Source organism: Balaenoptera acutorostrata, chromosome 10 (assembly GCF_949987535.1).
Source record: "Balaenoptera acutorostrata chromosome 10, mBalAcu1.1, whole genome shotgun sequence".
NCBI classification, from domain to species: Eukaryota; Metazoa; Chordata; class Mammalia; order Artiodactyla; family Balaenopteridae; genus Balaenoptera; species Balaenoptera acutorostrata.
Window position 1 is genome coordinate 16,259,274 of NC_080073.1, and position 17,262 is coordinate 16,276,535.

Genomic DNA, 17,262 nt, shown 5'->3' on the forward strand with positions numbered 1-17,262 from the left:
TGTATGCTAACACATATATATGGAATCTAAGAAGAAAAGAAAAAGGTCATGAAGAACCTAGGGGCAAGATGGGAATAAAGACATGGACCTACTAGAGAATGGGCTTGAGAATATGGGGAGGGGGAAGGGTAAGCTGTGACAAAGTGAGAGAGTGGCATGGACATATATACACTACCAAATGTAAAATAGATAGCTAGTGGGAAGCAGCCACATAGCACAGGCAAATCAGCTCGGTGCTTTCTTTGTGACCACCTAGAGGGGTGGGATAGGGAGGGTGGGAGGGAGGGAGACGCAAGAGGGAAGAGATATGGGAACATATGTATATGTACAACTGATTCAGTTTGTTATAAAGCAAAAACTAACACACCATTGTAAAGCAATTATACTCCAATAAAGATGTTAAAAAAAAAAGGAAGGATAAACATCATATGATCATCTCAAAAGATGCAAAAAATAAATCATTTCGCATAATTAAGAAAAATATTCCCATTTACAATAGCACCAAAAAGAATTAAATATTTACAAATAAACTTAACCAAGGGGGTGAATGGCTTGTACACAGAACACTGTAAGAATCTGGTAAAAGAAATGAGGAGGACAGAAATAAATGGGAAGATATTATATGTTCACGGATTGGAAAAATTAATATTAAAAAGTCCATACTCCAAAGCATTCTATAAATTCAATGCAGTCCCTATCAAAATTCCAATAGCATTTTTCACAGAAATATAAAAAACCTAAAATTTGTATGGAACCACAAAATAACCCAAATAGCCAAATAAATCTTGAAAAAGAAGAACAAAGCTGAAGGCATGATGCTTCTTGATTTTAAATTATATTACAAAGACATAGTAGTCAAACTAGCATGATACTAGCATGAAAGTAGATACAGAAATCAATGGAACAGAACAGAGATCCCAGAAATAAACCCATGCATATATGGTCAATTAATTTGTAACAAAGGAGGCAAAAATAAAGATTGGGGAAAGGACTGTCTCTTCAAGAAATGGTGTTGGGAAAACTGGATGGCCATATGTAAAAAACTGAATCTGGACCACAATCTTACACCATACACAAAAATTAACTTAAAATGGATTAAAGACTTGAATGTAAAACCAGAAGCCATAAAACTTCTAGAAGAAAACATAGGTGGTAAGCTCCTTAACATTGCTTTTAGTGATTTTTTCTTTTTTTTTTTTAGCTGACTCCAAAGGCAATGGCAACAAAAGCAAAAATAAACCAATGGGACTATGTCAAAAAAAACAAACAAACTGCACAGCAAAGGAAACCATCAACAAAATACAAAGGCAACCTAGTGAATGGGAGAAGGTATTTTCAAGTCATATATTCGATAAGTGGTTTATATCTAAAATATATGAAGAACTCATACAACTTAACAGCAAAAAAAAAATCCGATTAAAAAATAGGCAGAGTATCTGAATAGACATTTTTTCAAAGAAGACATACAGATGTCCAACAGGCACATGAAAATATGGTCAACATCACTAACCATCAGGGAAATGCATATCAAAACCACAATGAGTTATCACCTCATCACACCTGTCAGAATGGTAATTATCAAAACGATAAGAAATAACAAGTGTTGGTGAGGAGGTGGTGAAAAGGAAATTCTCATGCACTGTTGGTGGGAATTGAAAACAGTACAGAGGTTCTTCCAAAAATTAAAAAGAGCACTACCATATAATACAGCAATTCTACTTCTTATTCATCCAAAGAAAATGAAAACACTAATTTGAAAAGGTATATGCACCACTATGTTCATTGCAGCATTATTTACTATAGCCAAGAAATGAAAAAAACCTAAGTCCATTAATAGATGAATGGATAAAGAAGATGTGGTATATGTGTATACTGTGGAATTCTACTCAGCCATAAAACAGAATGAAACGCTGTCATTTGCAACAACATGGATGGACGTTGAGGGTATTATGCCAGGTAAAATAAGTCAGAGAAAGACAAATATCACATGACCTCACTTATCTGTGGAATATGAAAACACAACAAAGAAAACAAAACAGACTCACAGATACAGAGAACAAATGGCTGGTTGCCAGAGGAGAGGGGGTAAAGGGGTGGGTGAAATGAGGGAAAGGGATCAAATGGTGTAAACTTCCACTTATAAATAAGCCATGGGGATGTATTGTACATCATGGAGACTATAGTCAATAATATTTGGCCAATTTTAAAGTTGCTAAGAAAGAAAATGTTAAAAGTTCTCATCACACAAAAAAAATTTTGTAACTCTGTATGGTGACAGATGGTAAATAGACTTATTATGGTGATCATTTCAGAATACATGCAAATGTCAAGTCATTATGCTGTACACCTAAAACTGATACAATGCTGTATGTCAAACATCAACAAAGAAAAAATGTAAACACTAGAAAGTAATACATGTTTAACCATGCTGGATCATTTTCATACATTGACGAATAATGAAACAATGAACTGTTATTTTGCAACTGCTCACTTACAAAAAAACAGTATTCAAACTTTAAAAACTATGAATATAAAGTTTCATTTTACAAATTCTGTAATTAAACACATACATTAACACACTCACAGACAAATACAGTAAATATAAGGGAAAATAAACCAAAAAATTAACAGAGGAGAGTCGTTAGAAGGCATACTTTAGTTTTCTCCTTTTCTGCATAATTTTTACAACAAGAATATTAATGTTTTAATTACAAAAAAGGAGATTAATATTTAATGTGTGCATTTCATGTGTCTCAGATTTTGAGGCCTGTAGAATCAGGTAGAGTCAACACTGTCACAAAATGACAGCTGTTATCAAACATAGGGTCTCATTTAAATTAATGAGTAAATATCCTTCACAGATGTGTAAACAGGACCCTGATTAATGAATATGCTAACTGTTCTCTGCTACACATATTAACCTCTGTTTGGTTTTTAATTGCCACACAACCTTATGAGAAAATTTATCATTTCCAGTCAAATCCCAAAGTTAAAATTGCAGAACTTTTCTAATACTGCTTTCCTGATGTCGAGAATTGTCTGGGATAAGGATGACATATAGTCTCTTGTCACCAGCTACAGCTCCTATTTGTTTGCCATCAGCTTTCCTGGAAAGCTCTCAGGCAGGTCCTGTTTAGGGAATGGTTCCTATTCTGGTAAAATGGGAATAAAGACAGCTACTTGCACACAGTGCAGGAAACTGTTAAGCCAGCGAGTCTTTTTTTGAGCCTGACTCCACGTGTCTCTGTCCTGCTCTTTTCACACTTTTCTGTTTAATTCTTTTACAAGAGCTCTGAATCCTGCCACAGTATTCCCATTTGGACTCCCAGGTCTACGGCACAAATGGCACCTCCTATAATTGCATATTGTAGAAACCACAAAAGTCCTTGCTTACCTTTGCTCAGTACCACACTGCTCAAGCTAGACTCTGAAATCAAGCTTCCTGGGGTTATCTCTGGTTTCTAATTTCATTTCTAAGTCAGTGATTCTCAACCTTGGCTCTGCATTGGTTTAACCTAGGGAGCTTTAAAAATTTCCAGGGCCCAGCATGCCAGCAAGCACCCAAGAACAATTACATCGGAATCTTTGGAGGTCTGTCCTAGGCAAATGTAAAGCCCCCCAGGTGACTCCATTGTGAAGCCAAAGCTGAGAGGTCTAAGTTTTGGTCTTCTCAAAGAAGACAATTTCAATACAGTCAGCCCTCCATATCCTTGGGTTCCACATTCCTTGATTTAACCAACCTGGGATCAAAAATAGTAAAAAAAAAAATTCTAGAAAGCTCAAAAAAGCAACAGTTCAATTTGACATGCTGGCAACTAGTTACATAGCATTTACATTGTATTAGGTATTATAAGTAATCTAGAGATTATTTAAACCATATGGGAGGGTGTGCTTATATGCAAATACTATACCATTTTATATAGGGGCCTTGATGTGCAGATTTTAGTGTTCACCAGGGTCTGGAACCAATTCCCTGCAAATACCAAGGACTACTATACTTATTTTTGAGAACTTTTTTCCATTCTATTCCTTCAGGGCAATTCTGAGCCTCCTTAGCAGTATCAGAGACACCTATCAACTGAAAGATGTCAAAACTGCCATCAACCCAAACAAATTAGTTAGCAAGGTAATGAACCATTTCCCACTCTAGTCTTCTTTTAGTGCAGCAGAAATGGTAATAACATGCAGGAGATGCAAGACAAGGAGCATCCGTGAGCTACTGATTTCTTTCCACTGGTTTCACAGTAGTAGCAGGAGAGAGGACGGGCAAATGTCACGCACAACACCCTTCAAGGCACATGGTTTTATTAACGCTCCTTTACCCACCTCCCCACCCACCCAAGCCTTACCCCAACGGATCTCACTTATGTCATCTACTCTTCGTCATCTAATCCCAAACTCCATTTAAATTTGCTCCAAGTGAAGCTCACAGGAATGTTGTTTCATACTATACAGGTGTTCATTTCATTAGTTAGTGGCTTGTTCTATCTGGCCAAATGTCCCATGACCTAACGTCACCAATTTATCACATGTTGTTTCTACTAAGTACATATAAACTCAAAATGTCTTCATAGGGCTTCCCTGGTGGCACAGTGGTTGAGAGTCTGCCTGCCAATGCAGGGGACACGGGTTCGAGCCCTGGTCTGGGAAGATCCCACATGCCACGGAGCAACTGGGCCCGTGAGCCACAATTACTGAGCCTGCGCATCTGGAGCCTGTGCTCCGCAACAAGAGAGGCCGCGATAGTGAGAGGCCCGCGCACCGCGATGAAGAGTGGCCCCCGCTCGCCGCAATTAGAGAAAGCCCTCGCACAGAAACGAAGACCGAACACAGCAAAAATAAATAAATAAATAAATTTTAAAAAATGTCTTCATATATATGTGTATCTATATAAGTATACATTTGTTTGACTGAAAAAAACACTTTTTATTTATATAATATTTTTTGGAGTTAATACTTAACTTAGAAATCCTTTTTTTTTCTGATACAACCAACAGCCCTCCTAAGCAATATTACTTATTGTCTACTTCAGCTGGTTGTGTAGACTGAGAGAGGGCCTGGATAGCTTGTAGAACAGTGGTAAATGCTGGCAATGGTAAACGCTCTAAAATATGTGAGCAATTGCTTTTGTAGTGACCCAGATCAGGTATTGACTCTCAACTAAACCTGCCCTTTTTTAAAAAGTATGTACATATTTACAATAGAATATTACTCAGCCATAAAAAGGAACGAAATTGGGTCATTTGTAGAGACGTGCATGGACCTAGAGACTGTGTCATACAGAGTGAAGTACAGTAAGTCAGAAAGAAAAAACAAATATTGTATATTAACGCATATATGTGGAACCTAGAGAAATGGTACAGATGAACCAGTTTGCAGGGCAGAAATAGAGACACAGGTGTAGAGAACAAACCTATGGACACCAAGGGGGGAAAGTGGCTGGTGGGGGGTGGTGGTGGTGGTGGGATGAATTGGGAGATTGGGATTGACGTGTATACACTAATATGTATAAAATAGATAACTAATAAGAACGTGTTGTATAAAAAATTAATAAAATAAAACTCAAAAAATATATATGTATTGAACACCTGTGCCAGCTACTGTTCTAGGCCCTAGGGATATAGCAGTGGGGAAAAAAAGAAAAAAATATCTCTCTTTGTTGGAGTTGATATTCTAATGAGAGGATTAAAAAAACAAAATAAACAAGTAGAAAAAAAAAGTATGATTTTATATAGTCAGCAAATAGGTATTTATTTAATATAACAATTCTCAAAAATTTAAATGCTATGCAATTTCTCAAAAATAAAATGCCGGGCTTCCCTGGTGGCACAGTGGTTAAGAATCTGCCTGCCAATGCAGGGGACATGGGTTCGAGCCCTGGTCTGGGAAGATCCCACATGCCGCGGAGCAACTAAGCCCATGTGCCACAACTACTGAGCCCACGCGCCACAACTACTGAAGCCCATGCACCTAGAGCCTGTGCTCCACAACGAGAAGCCACCGCAATGAGAAACACGCGCACCGCAACGAAGAGTAGCCCCCACTCGCCTCAACTAAAGAAAGCGTGCGCGCAGTGACGAAGACCCAACACAGCCAAAAATAAATAAAATAAATAAATTTATTAAAAAATAAATAAATAAATAAATAAAATTCCTTTGAACTGGAATAATGTCCCTTTTATAACCTGAACCCTTTCATTAGTGATTTTGCAACAATACTCTTATTTTTTCCTTCAAATTAAGCAAAGTTATTTTGAGAATCATATGAAAGAAAAGTAATTTTGACTATACTTCTGTTTGTATTTGTGAAAATGGATGTATTTTGAAAATAAGCATTGGCAAATGTATCCCGAGCTTAAATTAGCTTAAGGAAAGTCAAGTAAAATAAATTAGGCTGCAAGATTAAAAAAAATTATTGTACTATGTCTTTTCTACCTCACTCCTCATTGTTTGGTTTTCATGGGGATCTAAGGCTAGGGGAGAATTTAGAATGCATTAGCTGCAGCAGAAAGAATAGCAAAAGTGAGAGAACATGGAGTTTGGAAGGAACAAAAAGGGAGAGGTACATAGGAAAGAATGGAAAGGATGGGCAATGCTGAGTGTCACAATTTCCAGGACCTCATTCTCCTCCCTTCTTAGTTATGCCCCTGGGGATTGTGGGTGCTGTAAATTTAAAAACAGATGTTTGGCATGACATGAGGTTTTATGATTGTGTAGAATAATCACACCATGAGAATGAGGAAAAGCTCAGTCCCATCCTAATTCAGAGAAAAGCTTTCTGCAAGGTTTTATAAGTTCTAAAAGTATAATAATTCGTAAGTCCCTGCCAAGAAATCTATCACCTTCAAACTTCAAAATACAGTCACTGGCTTCCTTACTGGGGGCAATGGAGAAGGTGAAATGCCCCTTTTAGGAGAGACAACTGGAGTTTCCCATCTTAATCTTCTTTCCTGGGCAGTCCTGCTGTGCCCAAAACACAACATACACATGATATAGAAAAGGGTTCATAGTGAGAAGCCTTGATAAACGCCCACATCTCTAAAATTTAGATTTTATATGCCAGAAAGTGTGAAGCATAAATTATATCCTTTTGCCATTAAGAGAACTGTTTACAGAGAGGTTTAACTGAGGTCAATGTCTGCAGGAATATTTGTTTAAAACAGACATTTTCATTATGATTAACAAACACTTATATAGCATGTAAGTACCAGGTACTATTCTAACTTTTACAAATATCCAACTTATATAATCCTCATATTAATTCTACTTAGTAGACAATACTATTATCAAACCATTTTTTAAAATGGGGAAATCTGAAGTGGAGATAGTCTTAAGTGACTTGTCCAGTGGTGCATAGTTAATAGAGATGGAGCTAGGATAAAATGCAGGGGCCCTGGGGCCAGAGGCCATGCCCCTAGGCACTCTGCCATGTAACCTTTAACTTAGTGAGGAAAGGAAGCCTTTTTGGCCAATGCATGGGCATGCAAAGCCCACCTGCCCGGAGAATTCTGGCTTAGACTGGCAGGAGGGTCATAGATTTAAAGTTTTCTGTTTAATTTTATTTACAATTTAACCTTCATAGTAGATGTTCAGATAATTATAAACAATATATATGCTAACACAAATCAGCATTTTAAATGAAATAGCTGCAAATGAGATTTTTGAAAAGAAATGAAAGTATTAACAACTATTGTTGGAATACATGTTCCTGGATCCTGAACTGTAGACTTAGCTTTTAAAATCCCCATTTTATGCTAAGATTAAGTAAGGACTTACCATGTGCTACGTACTTGTCAAAGTTATTTAATTCTAATAACTTATTAACGCCTCATGACAAATCCTACAAGGTAGGTGCTATTACTATTCCCATGAGGAAAGTAAAGACGAGAAATGTTAAATAACTCTTAGCAAGTACCTTAGAGATGCTTGTTTTAGGTGGGTGACTTGGACTAGGGGTACTGGTCTTGGAGACAGAAAGAATGTGAAATGAATTTGAGACACACTTTGGAGCTCGAACCCACTTAGTGCTTTCATGGACACTTTAAGGTAAACATGTTAATGCAAAACAAGCCTAATTAGTTGGTATTTCTTGTAAGGTGCTTTTCTTTTTCTATTTAGAAATATGTCCTGACATTTGTAAAGGGGCTTTCAATTTACAAAGCACTTTCTTCTTAACAACAGCAATAAGCAATTACAACCACTGAACTGAGTACTCACCATGTACTAAAGGTGGGGATTCTACGGCTTGAAGATGTTAAGTGCTAAGAACTTCAGAGGTATATGTGTTCTGACTTATTCTTGCAAATGTCTTCTTAAAAAAGTAATGCTATTATTGTCTCCTAATTTACAGATGGGGACTCTCAGGCTGAAGAAGGCTGGTAGCTAGCTAACAGTTTCTCCTAATTCTAGGCCTGGGTGTGTTCCTAACACTACAGTTGCCTCCAGTCAGGTGTGGAATCCAATCTGAAAAAGTTGAGAAAGGTCTTTACAGGTACAAGAACTCTTCCTTCAGCCAGTGGCCTTGAATTACCCAGATTGTCTGCATTTATAATCAGAGCCTCATTCCTAAGGGGACTCACACTTTACTAAGCTGTGTAAAACACATGCACATACACTCACACACTCACACACAACACACACATATATGAATTATCTCTATGGAAATATATAGGAATATGAAATAGTCTCATGTTAAACATATAAGCTATAAATGAGTATGAAATATAAACTTGAATATATATATATATATATATATATATATATGTGTGTGTGTGTGTGTGTGTGTTCCCAAAGTACCTCTCACCAAAAGAATGCTCTATTTCCTAATGTGGTCAGTCTCCCTAGCTATTCTTTTAAAACCAAGTCTACAATTCACAGCACTATCAAAAACCTAAAAGAGAGCTCAGGACTTTACTCCTTTTGCAATTTATGAAAGCAGAAACCTACACGCTGAGCCATGACCCGTAAGAAAAAAGGAGGCCCTAGCAAATATTAAGGCCTTCAAAAACATGGCATATCTGTCAGCTACCAGCATGCAAACATGTAAAAACTAGAGAAGTAAACGTATAGCCACTCCTATTTCTCTAGTGATTGAACAGAGAAATCTGTACCTGGAGATGGGCGCTAGTTTTTTTTTGTTTTTTGTTTTTTGTTTTTATTTAAACAACAAACATTTATTTTGTCACAGTCTGGAAGCTGGGGAGTCCAAGATCAAGGTGCAGGACGATTTGGTTCCTGATGAGAGCCCTCTTCCTAGTTCATAGATGGCTGCCTTCTTGCTATGCCTGCACATGGGGGAAAGCATCTCTCTTGTGTCTCTTCTTATGAGGGCACGAATCCCATTCAAGAGCTCTACCCTAATGACCTAATTACCCCCCAAACCCCCATCCTCCAAATACCGTCACATTTGGGGGTTAGAGCTTCAATATATGAATCTTAGGAAAACAAACATTCAGTCCATAGAAGGTTGATTCTCTCATTGGGTGGCACCAATGAGGTCAACATCTTGAGTAATCCATGGAGGAGAGAGCTTTGCGTCACATTCTGTATTGTGTGTGACAGAGTGAAAAAGTGCCTAAATAGGCATCAGGAGACTTCAGTTATAGTCTTGGCTCTACCCCCATCACATTGATGACTTTCAGTGATTTATTGATCTCCCTGGAACTTTTCTCTCCTTGTTTCTAAAATGACTAGATAATTGCTGAACTTTCTTCAGCCCTAAAATTGTATGTTTTTATGATTCCAAATCTTAGCCAATCATCTAAAAATGCGTTCTTTGAATGATATCTACTAGGCCTAAATTTAAAAGTCGGCATTCTTGGTGGAAAGAATTAAACCAAGCAGACATCCTAAAGACAGTGATTCAGAAATACTGTCTTCCTCTTCCCCTTAACAGGTGCCCTTTCAGTGAAGGTGAAAAGCAAAAAGGACAAGAACAGGCACTGATGCACAGAATGAATGGGAAGGCTGAATATGGCGCCAGACAGCACTATGATCTTTAATGTAGAATGTAAGAGGGAAGGAAGGAAAAGGGAGAACTCATCTTCATTAACACACTATTTTGTAGTAGCTCTTTTGAAGAACCTTTTATTCCACTGTTCATGGAATATGCTTCCTGTAGTGGATTGATTGGTGGCTTCACAAAAGATGTGTCCACATCTTAATTCCCAGAACCTATAAATGCAACCTTATGTGGAAAAGGGTCCTTCTAGATGTAGTTAGGATGTCAAGATGAGGTCATCCTAGATCACCCAGGTGGGCCTTAAGTCCAAGGACAAGTATTCTTTTTTTCTTTTTTTTTTTTTCTTTTAAACCAGAATGCTAATTTATTAATTAACAGTAAATGTAACTGGCAGAATTACCAGTCTTCATCATTGATACAGGGTTCTTCTTTGGGGTGGGGGGAGGGTGGAGATACAGGTACAGTCAAAGAAAAAGACCGAGTCACAGGTTATCATAAATCTTTGATGAACAAAAATGGAGCCAAAGGAGTTGGGAGGTTCTTAAAGGGTATTTCCTTTAGGAATGCCATGGTAGCGTTCTAGGCTTCAGCATGGACATGGTTTTAACGTACAGTCGCTTACCAGTACTGGTCGTGAGAATCAAAGGATGGGCGCTAGTTTTGATGAATGAAAAGCAAGCACGGGCTCTGTCCCTTTAACAGAATAAATTTTTTAAATGTACTAGCTAATCATTCCAGACATTGCCTAGCTTAAAATGCTCTGTGTAGAGTGGCAAATATTTATACTAAGCCATCATCAAAAATCTGGGAGACTTGTCAGTCCAAATGGAATGATTCATCTGTAAGATAAGCAATCAATTGAAATTCTATGTCTTGCAATAATTCAAAAAATGAGAAGAGTGATTCATTCAATTTTTAGCAAATTTTTATGGTTTGCATATAATGTGTCAGGTTCAGTTCTAAGAATTAGGGAGAGATGAACAAGGCAGGTATTGATCTTGTGGTAAGGAGAATTCTAAGATGACCCCCAACCCTGATGACTCATGCCCTTGTATAAACCTCCTCCTAATAGTAGGTGAGACCTGGAAATACGAGAAGATATCATTCCTGTGATTAGTTTACTAATCAGTTGACTTTGAGTTAATCAAAAGGGAGATGATAACTGGTTGGTCTGACCTAATCTTGTGAGCCCTTAAGAGAAGGCAAAGCTCTAGAGAGACTTCCCTGCTTGCCAGAAGGAAGAAAGCAAATAGTTCCCATGTGCCTAGGGAGAGGGAAGCCTCTGAAAGCTGAGGACCTCAGTCCTACAGCCACAAGGTTTGGTTTTTGTCAATATCTTCAACAAGTTTGGAAGAGGACTCTGAGCCTCAGCTTAGAGTGACCCTCCCCCCACCACCAGACACCTTGATTTGCAGTCTTCTGAGACCCTGAATAGAGGATCCAGCTAACCCCTCACCCATGGGAACTTCACAATAATAAATGTATGTTGGTTTAAGTTTATAAGTTTATAGCAATTTGTTACATAGCAATAGAAAACTGATACAGCTTTTTGGTAGGAAAAATGATGAAATTCTCCAGCCTCCAAATTTTCCCTTTCTTTTGTAATCCCCTAACCTTTCATGCCTGAGATTGTATCCCCCTGCCTCTATAAGTGAGGCGTCAGGAAGGTGAGCAGAAAAACGAAAGAAAGGGGAAGAAATACATGACCTCATCAAATCATATGCTAGACAAAAGGAAATGGAGCCAGTAAACTCATTTTCTCCAGGATGATAAGCCCTGCTACCATGGTGATCAATAACATTATCTTCAAAGCCATCAACTGAAGAAATGCAAAATCAAGGGGTAACAGATAAGGCCATCAGAAACACTAGTCCCCAAGAGGAGTGGGCTCCAAATAAATGAAATGACCAACTTTCAGGACACTTTATAACAGGAACCAGAGCATAGCAGGTAGATACCCCTAGGCAAAAGGAAGTTCAGGCAGAGGAATGCACACTTTGTCTCCCTCTGAAAAGTAGTTTGGCATTGATGCATACATTGTAACATAGGAAACTAATTGGCACCAAATGTAAGAAGCAATTTTTACTGTGAGTGTTAAAAGTTTCTTTTCTCTTTGAAATCGCACTTTTAACTTGGAACCACACACAATGCAGACTTCAGCTGCTGCTGTGTCTAGATTTTCATTAAAACACACATGCCATATGCAGTATTTTGATCTTGGAAGTGCTTGATATGTTAATAGTCTTGCTTTCTATTTGTGAACTTGGCATCACTCTTATTTGGTGGGCGTGATGAACGAAAAAAGGCTGGGTGGTGGGAGGACAGAATGCCCTTCACTGAACAAAGGCGAATGCTTCTAAACAGGCTATTATCTCACTCAGCCATGGTCAGAGAACCTATATATATGAGAATTACAGTCGACTTCTGCAAGAGTAATGCTCTATTAAAAAACTCACTTGGCCCTTCTTTTCATTGCTTCCAAAAATTCACTTGAATCGCAAACTCCTTAGGAGGAGATCATGAACTCCTTTCTACTTAAAATCTCTATGACAGAAACCCACAACACCTAAATAAAAAGGGAATTGAAGCTCCACTGTGATGATCATTCAATAGCTAATCTCAGATGCCCAGGTTCCTGTAAAAAAAAACCCTTTCTCAGTAGACATCTCCTATCTTCGGAATCTCTTTGAACACTGATTTTAAAAAAAACACCCAAAGACAATCAGTTCAGTAAAAAGAAACGAGCCACCGTACAATAGTTCTGATATAAGTGCAATTAAAAAAATATGCCTATGCCTATGTCTTGCTTTGATAGTCATTATAATCATGAAAAATATATGTTCATGTGAATATCAAATCTTAACATTTTTCTGAAAGTGCAACATAGGAAAACACCTGTGCTAAGAGATTTGGTAAGATACAAAATGCAAATGAACACATGAATGGATAAACATGCAAAAATAAGATATTCCTTGCCTTCCAAGAACTCATTATCTATTGAGACAGAGACATACATGGAGAACTCTGATACTCAACTGTCCCTGGTTAGTGCTACAGTGACATTTGAAAAAGAGCACAACAGAAAGACAAATGAGTTCCAGCTGGGGAAACCAGGAAGACTGCTTGGAGGAGGTTAGAAGTAAGTTTCCCTTTTTAAGGAAAGATGTTCATTACTCTAGAATTCAGATAGTGATTATAATAATGGCCCTTCATGTCAACCATGTGTCAGATCCTATAACTGATGCTTTTTTTTTGTTTTTATTTTGAGATAACTGTAGATTCACATGCAATTGTAAGAAATAACACAGAGAGACTGTACACTCTTCACTCAGTTATCAAAATGGTAACATCTTGCATAACTATAGTACAGTATCAGGGCAAGAAATCAACACTGACCTTAATCAGACCTTATTTCACCAGCTATACATGCACTCGTGTGTGTGTGTGTGTGTGTGTGTGTGTGTGCATGTGTATTTAGTTGTGTGTAACTTTATCACATGTGTAAATTTATGTGACCATCACCACAGTAAAGATATAGAACAGCCAGTGAGGGCTTTTTTGTGCATGTTCACATTAATATTTACAGATGATATTTATTGAGTTCTTGTTATGTACCATCCTCAGCACTAGGCATTTACCTTCACTGGTGATATAACTGTTCTCTACAGAATAAATGGCAGAGACAGCCATTGTTTTTATCAATTGGCCTTCTTAGGTAACACTACTCTAATATTCCTCTGGATAACCACTCTGTCTTTGTGGCCTCTAGTGATTGACTCCTAACTAAAGGTTCAAGGTTGAGCAGCCTTTCAGATTTGTTTGTCTTGGCCTTGTGATAGGCACACAACTTAACTGGAGGTGTTAAGACCTCCAGTTAAGTAGGTATTTCTGAAAGTCTTTCCTCCTTCACTGAACTTGACCTGAAATGTTGTAGATGTAGAGACACTGGCAGCCATCTGAATACTTCATGGAGACTGACAATGATAGCGACATGAAGGACAGTGGTTGATACATGGAGAGAGACAACATTCTAATGGTGTCATTTAAACTCCTGAAAGCAGAAGGACCTGGCAACAGGCTACCCTTTCATTTTTCAGTTAACTGAGACATATTCCTATTTCCTTAAGCCAATTTAAATCAGGTTTTCTGTTACTTGTAGCAAAAGACTCCTAACTGATATAAAGATACTCTTATTATATACATTTTTTAATGGGAAAACTGAGGTACAGAGATCTTAAAATAATTTGCTATTTTAAGGAAATAAGAAAAAGGAAACCCAGTTTGTACAGAATGGAACCAAGGTTGAAACTAGACACTATGAGTCTAGATGCTCTACTCTAAGGGCTAGGATATTATGGACCAATGTCATTATGTCATTTGGACCAATCAGCAGGGGTTTTTTTTTTTTTTTTTTTTTTTTTTAAAGGATTTTCTTATTTATTTATTTATTTATTTATTTTTGGCTGTGTTGGGTCTTCGGTTCGTGCGAGGGCTTTCTCCAGTTGCGGCAAGCGGGGGCCACTCTTCATCGCGGTGCGGGGACCGCTCTTCATCGCGGTGCGCGGGCCTTTCTCTATCGCGGCCCCTCCCGTCGCGGGGCACAGGCTCCAGACGCGCAGGCTCAGCAATTGTGGCTCACGGGCCCAGCCGCTCCGCGGCATGTGGGATCTTCCCAGACCAGGGCTCGAACCCGTGTCCCCTGCATTAGCAGGCAGATTCTCAACCACTGCGCCACCAGGGAAGCCCTCAGCAGGGGTTTTGATTCCTCATTGTATAGATGAGGAAATAGATCTGAGAAGTTTGGAAGATAATTGCAACAATTTGCTACATTAAAAAAATACTTCAAAACTTAATGACTCAATACCGTTTTACTTGCTCATGATTCTTTTTGCCTGCAAATTGGTCCAGTACAGCAGGGGAAATCTGCTTGTCTCTCCCGGGGGTCACTCATGTGGCTGCAGCTAGATATTAAATAGTCTGTGGGGTGACTGGTATGGGAAGCATTAACGAGGATGGCCCATCTGTGATCCATGGGTCATTCATCCTCACAGGTAAGCAAGGTGAGCAGTAGTGGAAGAGTTTCCAGCAGCAATAGCGGGGCAAAGAGCAAGTGCTTTTCAAGCTTCTGGTTGTATCACATTTGCTCATGTCCCATTGGCCAAAGCAAGTTGGGTGGCCAAGGCTTTTGCACCATATCATACTGTACCTCTCCCATATACATGAAGAAAGGGTTACTAGGCAGAAGGAATAGGGACAGGAAGGTGTTAGATAAGATAGAATACAGTGAAAGATCAGGAAGGCAATTATAAGAGGAGACAATGACGCTGAAGGTTTCACGAAGGAAGTGATATCAATGGGTCTCACAGTAGCAGTTGAACAGAGGGAAAGGAGGGGAGGAGGGAGGATGTGTAGCTAAGGGAAAATGCTTTCAATTAAGTAATGGAGCTGCTTACGTTCTTGGAGTCCCATGGGCTGCAATATAGAATGAATGAGTAGAACTGGTCTGAGAACAGTTTACAAAACACTCAGAAGACATGTTGTGGAAGGTTAAGAGCCTTCTACCTTCCAGGCCGAGGGAGCTACAGGTTACTTGGGCAACACGGCATTTTAAACTCTTCGGATTTTAACATTTTCTAACTAATTGCCCTTTCAGTTGCTCTGCCCTACTGCTACTATGAAGGAGTTATATTTTACGTCAATAGATTTAACACCTTTCAAATTAAAGAAAATAAATACAAGTACTTTGAAATTATGCATATGTTTCAGAATCACGTGTTAAGGCCATCTATGTCTACGTAAAATGTAAAAAGTTATAGATATTTCCTATTTTGCGTAATCTCTAGAATTACCAGAAATGTAATTATGCAACTGCTAATAATCTTGGTTATTTAGCTGAGAGCCATATAAATTTTATAAGGCAATAAATCTTATTAAATGTTCCCTGGAGTATCAATTGATTCATTAACTTATAATAAATGCTTTTAAAATGCAAATTAAATAATAACTGGAAACACCTCAGTTAAATGTCACCAGGATACCTATTATATATTTCTAGTAGAGATATGTATTTTCTCTTCCCTTTAAAGCAGTGTGTTCATAAGCAGTTAGTCAATAAGATGGTTACTATGCTCGGGGGGGGGGGGGTGTCGTGGGGTGGGGGTGGGTATGGAGAGGAGGGCTTGGTGAATTAAATTCTAACTTAAAATGATCAATCAGATCATTCAACTCAGAATCTCTTTTTTTAGAGTAAGTCTTTGTACAGCCACTCTGAAAAGCTACTTGGCAATATATCAAAAGTGTCTTGTCCTTCCACTCAACAATTTCACTTCCAGGAAACTATTTCTGAAATAATCAGAAAGCCATTCAAAGATATAGGTGTAATGACATTCATTGTGGCAATATTCTAAATGTGTGACAATGTCTAAATCGATCTGGTGTTTTCATTTGATGAAATGTTATTCAGAAATTTCCAATGATATTTCTAAAAGATATCTAATTACATGGGGGAAATTCATATAATGTATCATTAATGGCTTTTGTTATAATATTTATTTTTTCGAAAAGATGTAAAACCATATTTCCAGCTTCATCCCAATTTTTTTTTCCCCTAATATATTTATTTATTTATTTATTTATTTATGGCTGTGCTGGGTCTTCGTTTCTGTGTGAGGGCTTTCTCCAGTTGCGGCAAGCGGGGGCCACTCTTCATTGCGGTGCGCAGGCCTCTCACTGTCGCGGCTTCTCTTGTTGCAGAGCACAGGCTCCAGACGCGCAGGCTCAGTAGTTGTGGCTCACGGGCCCAGTTGCTCCGCGGCATGTGGGATCTTCCCAGACCAGGGCTCGAACCCGTGTCTCCTGCATTGGCAGGCAGATTCTCAACCACTGCGCCACCAGGGAAGGCCTCATCCCAATTTTATAAAAATATACATTTATAGAAAAACAGACCAAAGGAAGTTCTTTCAATATTGTGTGGTTATAGCTGTACAGTGGTATAATTAATAATGATTTTAAATTCATCTCCTTTTGGGACTTCTGTGACAATTTTAAATATTAAAAAAGTCTCTAAAATATTGGATTTCTGATTTGGAGAAAAAAAACATGTTACCTAAAGAAAAGAGAAAGACAGAAGCAACCTTATTTATTGAGCATAATAACGGCTTCAGATTTTAATAAAGAATATTCCAGTTGGTGATAGAAATACATAATCACTGAAACTAAGGGAGAGTAACCCAATCACATATAAGAACATAACTTTGTATGGTTGTGCTCATGCAGAGCGAAAGAAAGATAAAAACATACTGA